Here is a 14,665-nt window from a genome sequence, read left to right as displayed (position 1 = left end):
CTCATTTACTGGTGGGCATTGAGGTTGCTTCCAGCACTTGACTACTGTAAATGGTGTGGCTATGAACATTGGGGTGCATAGGATCTTTTGAATTGTTGTTTTGGGAATTTTGGGATATAATCCCAGCAATGGAATCACTGGGTCAAAAGGCAGTTCCATTTTTAGCTTTTTCAGAAAATTCCAAACTGTTTTCCACCATGGCTGCACCAGTCTGCATCTCCACCAACAGTGTACTAGGGTTCCCTTTTCTCCACAACCTCATTAGCACCCAGTGTTTGTTGATTTGTTTATGATGGCTGTTCTGATGGGTGTGAAGTGGTATCTCACTGTGGTTTTAATTTGCATTTCTATGATAGCTAGTGATGCTGAGCATCCTTTCATCTGTTTCTGGGCCCTGCATATATCCTCCTTGGAGAAGTGTCTGTTCAGGTCCTTTGCCCATTTATTAACTGGATTGTTTGTCTTCCTGGAGTGGAGTCATGTGGGTTCTTTACATATTTTCAGGTCAAACCTTTGTCCAAGGTATCATTGGCAAATATATTTTCCCATACAGTTGGTTCCCTTTTCATTTTGCTGATGTTTTATTAGCCATGCAGAAGCTTCTTAGTTTGATGAAGTCCCATTTATTTATTCTTCCTGTTGTGTCCCTTGGTCATGGGGACATATCGGTGAAAATATTTCTGAGTAGAATATCTGAGAATTTCCTGCCTTTATTCTCCACTAGGACTTTTATGGTGTCACAATTATATTTAACTCTTTTATCCATCTTGAGGTTTTTTGTGTGTATGGTGTACGTTGGTGGTCGAATTTAAATTTTTTGCATGTAGCTGTCCAGCGCTCCCAACACCATTTATTGAAGAGGCTATTTTTATTTCATTTTATGCCTCTGTCCCCTTTGTTGAATAATAATTGACCATATAAACATAGATTTATTTCTGGGCTCTCTATTCCCTTCTACTGATCTATGTGTCTGTTCTTATACCAGTGCCAGGCTGTTTTGATTACAGTGGCCTTGTAATATAGCTTGATGTCAGGCATTGTGATCCCTCCTATTTTGTTCTTCTTTCTCAAAATTGCTGCAGGTATTCAGGGTTGCTTCTGATTCCATATGAATTTTTTAAATGTTTGTTCCATGAAATTTACCATTGGTATTTTAATAGGAATTGCATTGAATCTATAAATTTCTTGGGGTAGTATGGACATTTTGATAACGTTAATTCTTCCAGGACACGGTATATGCTTCCATTTATTTGTGTCTTCATTAATTTCTTTCTCCGCTGCTGTATAGTTTTCTGCATATACATTTTTTACTTCCTTGGTTAAGTTTATTCCTAGGTACTTTTTGTTGTTGTTGTTGTTGCTCCAGCAAGTGGGACTTGTTTCCTGATTTCTGATTCCCATATTTCATTGTTGTTGTACAAAAATGCCTACAATTTCTGAATATTGACCCATGATCCCGCTCTATTGCCAAATTCACATATTAGGTAGAGTAATTTCTTGGTGGAGTCTATGGGGTTTCCTATGTACACTATCATGTCATCTGCAAACAATGATAGTTTTACTTCCTCCTTTCCAATTTGGATGCCTTTTATTTCTTTTTCTTGTCTGACCGCTGTGGCTAGGACTTCCAATACTATGTTGAAGAGAAGTGATAAAAGCAGACATCCTTCTCTTGATCCCAGTATTAGTGGGAAATCTTTTTTAGTTTTCGCCCGTTGAGTATGATGTTGGCTGTAGGTTTTTTATATATGGACTTTATTACGTTGAGGTATGCCCCCTTTAATCCCACTTTACTGTGTGTGAGGATGCTCTATCTTATCAAATCCTTTTTCCTCATCTATTGATATGATGTGTGACTTTTGTATTGCCTTTTGCTTATGTCATGTATCACATTTAATGATTTGCAAATATTGAACCATCCTTGCATCCCTGGAATGAATCCCACTTGATCATGGTGGATGATCTTTTTAATGTATTGCTGGATGTTGCCAATATTTTGTTGAGAAATGTAGGTCTATGTACATCAGAGATATTGGCCTATAGTTTTCTATCTTTGCTGCGTCTTTATCGGGTTTTTGGATTAGGATGATGCTGGCCTCATAAGAAGAGTTTGGCAGTATCTACCATGGATTTTTTGAAATAGCCTGAGAAGAACAGGGGTTAGCTCTTCATTAAATATTTTGAAAAAATTCTCCTGTGAAACCATCCAGTCCAGGGATTCTGTGTACCCTGAGTTTTTTGATTAGTGCTTCAATTTCACCAGTTATCGGTCTGTTCAGGCTTTCTGCTTCTTCTTCATTCATAGTTGGAAGGTTATATTTTTCCAGTAATTTCTCCATTTCACCCAGGATTTCAAATTTCTGGGCATATAATTGTTCCTAGTAATTTCTTACAATCCTTCGTATTTCTCTGGTATCAGTTGTTATTTCTCCTCTTTCATTTCTGATATTATTTATTGGCATCCTCTCCCGTCTTTTCTTGATGAGTCTGCTTAAAGGCTTGTCGACTTGGTTTATCTTTTCAAAGAACCAGCTCCTGGATTGATTGGCCCTTTGAATTGTTCTTTTAGTTTCTATGTCATTCCATTCTGCTCTGATCTTGATGATTTCCTTCCTTGTACTCGCTCTGGGCTTTGTTTGTTGTTGTTTCTCCGCTTTCATCCTGTAGGGTTAGGCCGTTTATCTGAAATGTTTCTTTCTTTGTGAGGTTGGCCTGCATTGCTATGAACTTCCCTCTCAGGACTGCCGTTGCTGTGTCCCATAGGTTTTGGACTGGTGTGTGTTCATTTTCATTTGTCCCTATAAACCTTCTGATTTCTTCTTTGATCTCATTATTGACCCATCCATTGTTCAGTAGCATGCCATTCAGTCTCCATGAGTTTGAATGTTTTCCAGTTTTTTCCTTGAGGGTTGTTTCTAGTTTTGAGCCCTTGTGGTCGGAGGAAATACTTGTTATGACTTCATTTTTCCTGAATCTGTTGAGGTTTGTTTTGTGCCCTATTATGTGTCTATCATAGAAAATGTTTCATGTGTAGGTGAAAAGAATGTGTATTTTGGTTCTTTGGGATGAAAGGTTGTATATATGTGAGTCAAGTCCATTTGATATAATGCGTTGTTCAGTTCCACAATATCCTTGTTGATGTTTTATTTGGAAGATCTACCCATTCTTGAGAGTGAGGCGTTAAAATGCCCTACTATCAGTGTGTTGCTGTCTATATCTTTCTTGAAGTCCTCCAAGATTTTCCTTATATATTTGGGTGCTCCTATGTTGGGTGCATATAGGTTTACAATGCGTCTGTCTTCTTGATGGATGCTTCTTTTGAGTACTATGAGGTGTCCTTCTGGGTCTCTTTTAATGGCTTTTGTTTTGAAATCTATTTTGTCTGATATATGTATTGCTACCCCTGCTTTTTTTTTTCCTGTCTGTTTCCTTGCAATACTCTTTTCTGTCCCTTTACTTTCAGTATGTGTAGGTCCTTTGTTCTGAGGTGGGTCTCCTGTAAGCAGTATATGTACGTGTCATGTTTTCTAATCCATTCAGCTACTCCATGTCTTTTGACTGGAGCATTTAATCTATATACACGTAAAGTTACTACGGATAGGCACTTATTCATTTTTTCCCTTTGTACCTGTGATCCTCTCTTTCGTACTCTTTTTCTTCATCTTCTTAAAGCAGTCCCTTTAGCACATCTTGCAGTGCTGGTTTGGTGGATGTGTGTTCTTTTAGCCTTCTTTTGTCTGGGAAACTACTTATTTCACCTTCCATTTTAATTGAGAGCCTTGCTGAGTAGAGTGGTCTTGGTTGCAGGCCTTGTCTTTTCACTACTTGGAGTATTCCTTGCCATTCCCTTCTGGCTTGTAGTGTTTCTGTTGAGAAATCAGCTGCTAGCTGTTTCAGGGCTGCCTTGTATGTTAGTTCCCGTTTCTCCTTTGCTGCCTTTCATATTCTCTCTTTGTCTTTGATATTTGTCATTTTAATTAGGATATGTCTTCGAGAGGGCCTCATTGGGTTCCTCTTGAATGGACCCTCTGTGCTTCCTGGACTTCTGTGGCATTTTCTCTCCTCAAAATAGGGAAGTTTTCCATCATTACTTTTTCAAACAGGTTCTCTATCCCTTGCTCCTCTTCTTCTCCTTCTGGTATCCTTATTAAACTGATATTATTACAGTGCAGGTTGTCCTGTATTTCTCTAAATGCCTCCTCATTCTTTTTGAGTCTTTTTTCATTTTCTTGCTCTTTCTGGGAGCTTTTTCTACTCTGTCCTCCAGCTCGCTGACTTGATTCTCTGCTTCATCTCGGCTGCTTTTTATTCCTTATACTGTGTTCTTCAATTCAGAAATTGTATTCTTCATGTCCTGTTGATTCTTCTTGATAATTTCTATGTACTTTTTCATGCTGATATAGTTTACAGTAAGTTCCTCGTAGTTTCTCTGTAGCTTTTGGTAATTCTCCCTCAGCTTACTGAGCTCATTAAGTTTCCTTAGAACCATTGTTTTAAACTCAGTATATGATAGTTTACTTGGCTCTATTTCACTTCGTTACTTTCTGGGGATTCCTCCTTTCAGTTCAGTTGGGGGGTAATTCTTTGTCATCCCATTATTTGTGAGGCTTTTTTTTTTTTTTTTTGCTTCTGCTTCTTAAAGAATCTGTCTTGATTTCCTGACTGTGGTGTGAACTTCTATGGTAGGAGACTGCTGTTTTTTGTTTCTGGATCTGCCTCTGATAATGTCAGATGTTTACCCCATCTGACCTTAATGAGACTGTCTGAGATTTCCATGAGTCTCCTTTCTATGGCTGTCTCTTTCAGTTGTTCATCGGTCACTGTGCACTCAGCAGTCTGGCTAGGCACCACAGGGCGGGGTTAATTCTCTCCTGAGGGTGGCACTAATCTGTCCTCTCATGCTGGTGCAAGTGAGGAGATTGGTGTGTCTTACCCAGAATGTTCCTGCAGTAAGTGGGAGGATTTAGCACCAGGTTCCCACCATCTCCTCTCTCACTCTCAGTTTTCTCCCCAAAGCCTTCATTTCCAGTGTCTCCTCAAGTGTCTCTACACCACTCTGTGCTGCCTTTAGGCAGGGATCTACTATCTATGACTCCCAGTCTGTACTGTGCAGTCAGGCTTAAGACTGGAGGGCCAGGGCAGAGGCTCCTAGGGGCAGGGCTATCATGTCCTCTCAGGGTACTGCCACTCAGGAGAGTGGTCTGCCTGAGCAAGATGAGAGCTACCATATGGGGGATGACTTAGCACCAGGATCCTGCCAGTTCTTCCCTCAGTTCCTGCATGAAAGCATCCTTCCATAGTCTCCCCACAGGCATCTCTAGCCCACTCAGCCCCTACCTTTGCCAGAGGCCAGGGTAAGGGGCTGCAAATAAAAATGTATGTGTTGGCCTTTAGAGAGATTAACATGCCAGAGGAGTGAATGGGAATTACGCTGACCTCCTCCCAAGACCAAACTGGAATTGCGACTAAATAGTAAGTAATCACCTGGAAAACAACGGAACCATAGTGGGAGAGGAGCCCTGGAGCCGTGGACAGTGGATACAACTCTCACACATCCCAATGGGGGAGAAGTGCGGTGGAGGCTCAAGAGGGTGGGCTGGGTGCCCACGGGCACTAGCACCAGAGAGACATTGAAATGGCCAATTAGCTTCCCCTGAGAAGAACGGGGTCTGAATCATAAACAGGGACCCCTAAACTACAGCACCTGAAACCAAGAAAATACACAAAAAAAGCAACCCCGAAATGCTTAGGGGCGCTCTCTGCCAGAGACAGGTGGCTGGGGATGCAAAGAGACATTTAAAGGGCCAACAAAAAATTACAGTGGCAGCGACCCTCCTTGATCTCTGGGTAGAGGCGGCAGCAGGGTAGGCTGGTGCCTGGGAAAAGACTGGTGAGGAAAACTTTGTGAAGAGAACTGACACGGCGGCCGGTAAAGCCCTGGTGATAACGCACCTCCCACTCTGCAGCTACCATCTCACTCAGGCATAAGGGAATCAATTAAACTGCCTTTTGTGCCCTCCACACACAGCTTGTGCATGTGAGCTGGGGGACTGAGTGCAGACTGGCTGGGAGAGCCTTCAGGAGAGACTGGAGACAGAGGCATTGGGGGAAGAACGGGAGGAGGAACCAGGGAGTCCTGACTGCTTCTCCTTGCCGCAGTCTCCATTGCGCGGGAAGGAGCCACACACCGAAAGAGCCAAAAGCTGAAAAGCACACATAGACACCCCAAAGACCCAGTGACCGGCGAGGGTTGGCGAGCGTGTGTGTGACCCGCGCAGGCTGGCGAACGATTGCACCGGCCGGCAAGGCCTCCCACAGATTGGCACGGATATGGACTGCAAGGGAGTGCACAAAGCAGCAAGGGCAGGCGTAAATTGACCCACCCACCCGCGATTGCACAGCAGCCCACAAAACTAATAGATCACAGGCCGAAGGGGTCACAGAGCTGCGCAGAGTCCCTGGAGGAGAGACCGGAGACAGGATTAACCGGAGAGTCCTGGACCTGACTTCCTCCCATTTCTGTAGTCCCCATTTGGCGAGGGCAAGCAACGCACCCAAGGGGCCAAAAGCGGGGAAAACACACAATAAAAGATCCTAAACTGACCAGTGCCGGGGAGCTAGCCGGCCAGGGGGGCCAGATGAGTATGTGAGGTTGTGAATAAGCCCCCTCGTCTGCGGCCAGCACATGCGAGCCCAGGAAGGCGAGGTATCCTGCTGGGCTGGGGAGCACGCTCAAGGAGCCCACATGAGAGTGCAGAGCAATCCCAAAAAATAGCCCAGCCCTGACCAGAGAGGTCACAGAGCTGCCACAAGCCGGAGTCACACACAGACAGTAGACTCCTGGGAGGCTCAAAGAAACAACCCAAGGTCATATAGGATCAACAAGTGACATGATCAGAGGCAGGCCCAGAAAGAAAAGTAAAGGACAAAAATAAATAAATAAATAAATAAATAAATAAACAAACAAACAAACTAAAAGACCCACCTACTAACATAGAAGTTTAATCGACAAAGTGAGGAAACCTAGACAGCCCAATTGAAGCAGAAGCAAAAATAAATAAAATAAGTAAATTATGTAACAGACTCTCACAAAAATGGGAAGAAAAAGAAGTTCCCCCCAAATGAGTGGAAAAGGGGACTCCCCACAGAGAGAGCTCAATGAAATAGAGGGAAGGGAACTATCAGATATTGAATTCAAAACAATGGTTCTGAGGAATCTCAATGAGCTCAGCAAGCACAAAGATAACTATGAGAAACTGCAAAGAAACTATCAGGATATTACAATAAACTGCATCAACCTGGAAAAGGACATAGAAACTATCAAGAAGACACAGAGAATATGAAGAATACCATTTCTGAATTGAAGAACACAGTAGAAGGAATCCAAAGCAGGCTGGATGAAGCCGAGGAACGAATCAGTGAGATGGAAGATAAGGTACAAAAAAGCTCCCAGAAAGAACAAGAAATGGAAAAAAGCCTCAAAAAGAATGAAGAGGCATTTAGGGAAATGCAGGACAACCTGAAACTCAATAATATCCATATAATAAGGTTACCAGAAGAGGAGAAGAGGAGCAACGGATAGAGAACTTCCTCAAAAAAGTAATGATGGAAAATTTCCCTAATTTGAGGAGAGAAAGGATCTCATGGATCTAGGAGGCACAGAGGACCCCACTCAAAAGGGACTCTGGGAGGTCCACTCCAAGACACATCATCATTAAAATGGCAAATGGCAAAGACAAAGAGAGAATCCTCAAGACAGCAAGGGAAAAGGAGAAAGTAACATACAAGGGGGCCTGATACGCTTAGGAGCTGACTTCTCAACAGAAACTCCACAAGCCAGAAGGGTGTGGCAACAAATATTCCAAGCCATGAAAAGCAAGGGCCTACATCCCAGGCTGCTTAACCAGCAACGCTCTCAATTAAAATAGAAGGGGAAATACGGAGTTTCCCAGACAAGAGAAGCTAAAAGAATACATCTCTACCAAACCAGCCCTCCAAGATATGCTAAGGGGACTGGTTTAAGAAGATGAAGGAAAAGAATGAGAGAGAGAGGAACACAGGTACAAAGAGAAAAGATGAGTAAGCTTCTATCAGTAATAATTCTGAATGTAAATGGACTAAATGCCCCAATCAAAAGACACAGGTAGCTGAATGGATAAGAAAACCTGACCCACACATATGCTGCCTACAAGAGACCCACCTCAGAGCAAGAGACCTACACAGATTAAAAATAAAAGGATGGAAAAAAATATTCCAAGCAAGTGGGCATGAGAAAAAGGCCGGGATTGCCACACTTGTATCAGACAAAGTAGATTCCAAACAAAGGCCATAAAAAGAGACCCAAGGGACACTTTATAATACTTAAAGGAAGAATGTATCAAGAAGACCTCAACATTGTAAACCTATATGATCCCAATATAGGAGCCTCCAAGTTTATAAGGAAATTGTTAGATGATTTCAAAAAAGATATAGACAGCAACACAATGATAGTAGGGGATTTCAACACCCCACTATCAAAAATGGACAGATCTTCCAAACAAAACATTAATAAAGATATCGTGCACCTGAATCACACACTGGATCAAATAGACTTAACTCACAAATGTAGAACATTACATCCCAAAGAAGAAAACTACACATTCTTTTCAAATGCTCATGGTAAATTTTCAAAGATAGACCACATGATAGGACACAAAGCAAAGCTCAGCAAATTCAGAAAAATTGAAATAATACCAAACTTTTTCTCGGGCCACAAGGCCTTGAAACTGGAAATCAACCTCAAAGAGAAACCTCAAAAAATTGAAAACTCATGGAGACTGAACAGTACACTATTCAACAATGAATGGGTCAATAATGAGATAAGAGAAGAAATCAAAAAATTTCTGGAAACAAATGAAAATGAACAGACAACAGTCCAAAATCTATGGGACACAGCAAAGGCAGTCCTGAGAGGGAGGTTCATAGCAATACAGGCTTACCTAAAAAAGATCGAAACACTTCAAATAAAAGACCTAACACTACAACTTCAAGAACTGGAGAAACAACAACAAATAAATCCCAGAGCAAGTAGATGGAAGGAAATAGTCAAGATTAGAGAAGAGCTGAATGACATAGAGACGAAAACAACAATTCAAAGGAACAACCAATCCAGGAGCTGGTTTTTTGAAAAGATAAATAAAATTGACAAGCCTTTTAGCAGACTCAGCAAAACAAACAAACAAACAAAAAAAAAACGGAGAGGACCCTAATTAATAATATCAGAAATGAAAGAGGAGAAATAACAACTGATACCACAGAAATACAAAGGATTGTGAGAAACTACTAAGAACAAATATATGCCAAGAAATTTGAAAATCTTGATGAAATGGACAAATTTTTAGAAAAGTATAATCTTCCAACACTGAAGGAGGAAGAAACAGAAAGCTTGAACAGACCGATAACAGCTGGGGAAATTGAAGGAGTTATCAAGAAACTCCTAGCATACAAAAGCCCAGGGCCGGACGGTTTCACAGGAGAATTTTATAAACCATTTAAGGAAGAGCTAACCCCTGTCCTTCTGAGACTATTCCAAAAAATCCAAGAGGAGAGAAGACTCCCAGACTCTTTCTAGGAGGCCAGCATCACCCTGATCCCAAAACCAGATAAAGACCCTACAAAGAACGAAAACTACAGGCCAATTTTGCTGATGAACATAGATGCTAAAATCCTCAACAAAATATTTCAAACCACATCCAGCAATACCTTAAAAAGATTATTCACCACGATCAAGTGGGATTCATCCCAGGCATGCAGGGATGGTTCAATAAATGCAAATCAGTAAACGTGATGCATCACATAAATAAAAGAAAAGACAAAAACCACATGATCATCTCGATAGACGCAGAAAAAGCATTCGATAAGGTACAGCACCCATTTATGATCAAAACACTCAGCAAAATGGGAATAAATGGGGCATTCCTCAACGTAATAAAGGCCATATATGAAAAACCTACAGCCAACATCATACTCAACAGGCAAAAACTGAAAGCTTTCCCACTAAGATCGGGAACACAACAAGGATGTCCACTTTCACCAGTTCTTTTCAACATCGTCTTGGAAGTCCTAGCCACAGTGGTCAGCCAAGAGAAAGAGCTAAAAGGCATCCAAATAGGAAAGGAGGAAGTAAAGCTATCATTGTTTGCAGATGACATGATATTGTACATAGAGAACCCTGTAGATTCTACTAAAAAACTCCTCAACCTAATTAGTGAATTTGAAAAACAGCAGGATACAAAGTCAGTATTCAGAAATCAAAGGCATTTTTGTACACCAGAAATGAAATAGAAGAAGAAGAAATCAGAAAATACCATTCAATATACCAAGAAGAAAAATAAAGTACCTAGACATAAATTTAACCAAAGACACAAAAGACCTGTATGCAGAAAACAATACACCATTGAAAAAAGAAATTAAGGAAGACACAAATAAATGGAAGCATATACTGCGCTCATGGATTGGGAGAATTAATATCATCAAAATATCCATACTACCCAAAGCAATTTACAGATTCAACGCAATCCCTATTAAAATACCAGTGACGTATTTCTCAGAAATAGAACAGATATTTCAAAAATGTATATGGAACCATAAACAACCCCGAATAGCTGCTCAATTTGAGAAGGAAAAAGAAACTAGGAGGGATCACAATACCGGACATCAACCTGTACTACAAAGCCACTATACTCAAAACAATCTGGTACTGGCACTGGACCAATGGAACAAAACAGAATACCCAGAAATAAGGCCAGGTCTCTATGGGCATCTCCTATTTGACAAAGGGGGCAGAAGCATAAAATGGAGCAATAATAGCCTCTTCAACAAATGGTGTTGGGAGAGCTGGATGGCTACATGCAAAAAATTGAAATTGGATTATCAGCTGACATCATACACAAAAATAAACTCAAGATGGATAAAAGACTTAAATAGAAGTCGAAACACCATAAAGTCCTAGAGGAGAACATTGGCAGGAAACTCTCAGATATCCCACGCAGCAATTTTTTCACTGATATGTCTCCTAAAGCAAGGGACATAAAGGAAAGAATAAACAAGTGGGACCTCATCACAATAAGAAGCTTCTGCACGGCGAAAGAAAACATCAGCAAAATGAAAAGGGAGACAACCATATGGGAAAATATATTCGCTAATGATACATCAGATAGAGGTTTGATCTCCAAGATATATAAAGAACTCACTTGACTACACTCCAAGAGGACAAACGATCCAATCAAAAAATGGGAAAGATCTGGGCAGACGCTTTTCCAAGGAGGAGATATAGAGGGCCCAGAGGCATTTGAAAGGATGCTCAGCATCACTAGCCATCAGAGAAATGCAGATCAAAACCACCATGAGGTACCACCTCACACCGGTCAGAATGGCCATCATAAACAGATCCACAAACAACAGGTGCTGGCGACGCTGTGGAGAAAGGGAACCCTAGTCCACTGTTGGTGGGAAGGCAGACTGGTGCAGCCGCTGTGGAAAGCAGTGTGGAATTGCCTCAAAAAGCTGAAAATGGAACTGCCTTTTGATCCAGTGATTCCCCTGCTGGGACTATACCCTAAGAATACCAAAACACCAATACAAAAGAACCTATGCACCCCAATGTTCATAGCAGCACAATTTACAATAGCCAAGTGTTGGAAGCAACCTAAATGCTCATCAGTAGATGACTGGATCAAAAAGTAATGGTACATATACACAATGGAATACTACGCAGCAGAAAGAAAAAAAGAACTACTAAACTTCGTGACAGCATGGATGGAACTGAAGAGCATTATGCTAAGCGAAATAAGCCAGGGGGCGAAAGACAAATATCATATGATCTCACCTATAAGTGGAACCTAACCAGCAATACAAATATGCAAGGAAAATAAGTCCAGCAACTTTGAAAGGAAAAGAAACCAGCAGAGACAAGATGGAAGGAGGGAGGGTGAGCGGGGAAAAGGAAGGGAAGGGGAAAGTCAAGGAATATATATCAAGGACTCATGGACAAAACCAAAGGGGAAGAGCTGAGGGAGGGAAGGAGGGTGGGGGCAAGGGAAAGTGGTTGGCGGTAGGCAGAGACAAATATATTTGAAAAAATAAATTAAAATAAATTAAAAAATATATATGTGTTGGCCTTTAAATAGCTCTTTACATCTCCAGCTGCCCATCTGTGGCAGAAAGCAACCCCGGTGGTTTCATCAGCTGGCTGTTATCTCTGTACTTTTTGGGCTCTGGTGCTGCTGCCTGGAGGTCCCTGATTATGGTTTAGACCCCACTCTTCTGGGGGAGATCAAACTGGCCATTTAAATATCCCTCTTGTGCTGCCAACTGTGTGTGCCCAGCCTATTTTCTCTAGACTGTACCACACTCCTTAGTAGTCAGGTTGTGCTAAAGGTGATACTTCTGTCTGTCTGAGTTTACAAGGCTCCTCTCTCACTATTGTTCAGTTGTTTGTTCTAGGTGATTTCTCCACAATTTAGTTGTAATTCCAGATTGTTCCTTGGAGAAGGTCAGTGTGTCTTCCGTTCACTCCTCTACCATCTTGCACTCTCTCAAATTTGGTTTTTGGATTGACTTAGTTCCCACAATAACCACCATGCTTCCTCCACCCTGACATCCTATAAGATACTCTGACTGGGTCATTGCCTTATAAAGCTATCATGTAATTTAAATTGTGGTATGATGTTACACATTGGATAACTATAAAATTTGTCCATTTGAGGAGCCAGACGAAGGAGAACTCATCTTGGTTAGCTTCTTACTTACTGGAAAGCGTGGGAAATTTTTATAATTTCTGATCTTTTTTTTCATTACCTGAAGGACTGTTATGAACAAAATTATATATAATGTGCTTGGAGTTATAAATAAAGTGGATGGTCAAGAGATGTTAGTGCCCTTTTTCCCACTATCATTTTTCTTCCCCCAATATAATGGAATAATCATGATAAGAGATAGATAAAAAGTATTTCTTTCTTAAGCTCAAACACAGTAGATGCAATCAAGAACAAAGATGCTTGAGAAATCACATATATGTTACTGGAAGGGCTGAATATAAGTATGAGAATGAAAAGAGATGAAAAAGCACCAAAGTCAGCTCTATAAAATGTTCCCTGAAACCAAAGAGTTTCTGCATGCTAGATGACCTGAGCTGGCATCAACCGAAATCATGTTCAAAAGGTAAACTTTTTGTAGGGCAGAGTATCAATCAAAGAGAACACCAGTGTTTAGAATACAGGAAAGATTAGGAAAACAAGAAAATAAAAAATGAACATGAATCTATAAATAATAGCTTTAAATGTAAATGGATTAAATGCTCAGTGGCAAGATGGCAGAAGGGTGAATGGAAATCGAACTGACCTCCTCCCAGGACCAATCTGGAATAACAGTTAAATTGTGGAGAAATCACCCAGAAAAAAAAAACAAAAAGAACAGAACAATAATGAGAGAGAAGCCTTAAAACCTTGGACAGACTGAAGAATCAGCTTAGCAGAACCAGACTGGTACAGAGTGCAGTTGAGACTCAAGAAGGCTGGCTGGGCACACACAGGCAGCAGTGCCAGATGGGTATTTAAATGGCCAGTTTGATCCCCCTGAGAAGAGTGAAGTCTAAACCATAAGCAGAGATCCCAGCTACAGCACCAGAGCCCAAAAAGTACACAGATAACAGACAGCTGCTGAAACCAGCAGGGTTGTCCTCTACCAGAGATAGGCAGCTGAGGTGCAAAGAGCTATTTAAAAAGCCAATTCATAAATTTTTATTTGCAGCCACTTGCCCTGGGCTCCAGCAAAGACAGGGGCATGGTGGGCTAGAGACACATGAAGGGAGACTGGGGAAGAAATCTTTGGGGAAAGAACTGAGGGAATAGCCAGCAGGATCCTGGCACTCACTCATCCCCCATATGGTGGTAACCATCTTTCTAAGGCAGACTACACCCTTGAGCGGCAGCAGCATGAGCAAGACAATAGCACCATACCCAGGAGGGACTCTGCTCTAGCTCTGTGTTACTTAACCCTGACTGCCGAGTACAGAGTGGCAGCCACAGATAGTAGGTCCCTGGCTAAAGTGGGTGCAGAGTGGACTAGAGACATTTGAGGAGAGCCTGGAGATGATGGCTTTGGAGAGAGAGTAGCTGGCAGGACTCCAGTGCTTATTCTACTCCCATGTGGCAGCAACAATCTTACTCAGGCAGTCCATTCCCCTGAGTGGCAGCAGCGAGAGAAGAAACAATAGCCCCGCCCCCAGGAGGGACTCTGTCCCACGTTCTGGTGCATAAGCCTGATTGCTGAGGGCAGAATGACTAAAATGACACCTGAACCAGATAGACAGAGACAGTAGATTCCTGGAAGTCTTGAACAGATTTCCAATGTTCAGATGGGATCAGTATTTGACATCATTAGAGGCAGATCCAGAATGAAAAAACAGCGATAAATACTAGAGGCTATGGAGATGAAATCCACTGTGGTCTTTCCCATGATTTGCGATATTTTCTTTACTACTTAGCTATTTAATGTACATTTGAGATCCATCAAGATGCATCAAGTTTGTGCATATTAAGTCATTATATTTAACACTACTAGTTCATTTCTTTCCTTTCTTAAAATACTATTCATCTCTTTATAGCCTTATTGATACAGGTCTATT

This window comes from Pteronotus mesoamericanus, unplaced genomic scaffold (genome assembly GCF_021234165.1).
Source record: "Pteronotus mesoamericanus isolate MK-2021 breed Mesoamerican mustached bat unplaced genomic scaffold, CSHL_Meso_final scaffold_550, whole genome shotgun sequence".
Taxonomy (NCBI): Eukaryota; Metazoa; Chordata; class Mammalia; order Chiroptera; family Mormoopidae; genus Pteronotus; species Pteronotus mesoamericanus.
This window is presented reverse-complemented; position numbering follows the sequence as displayed.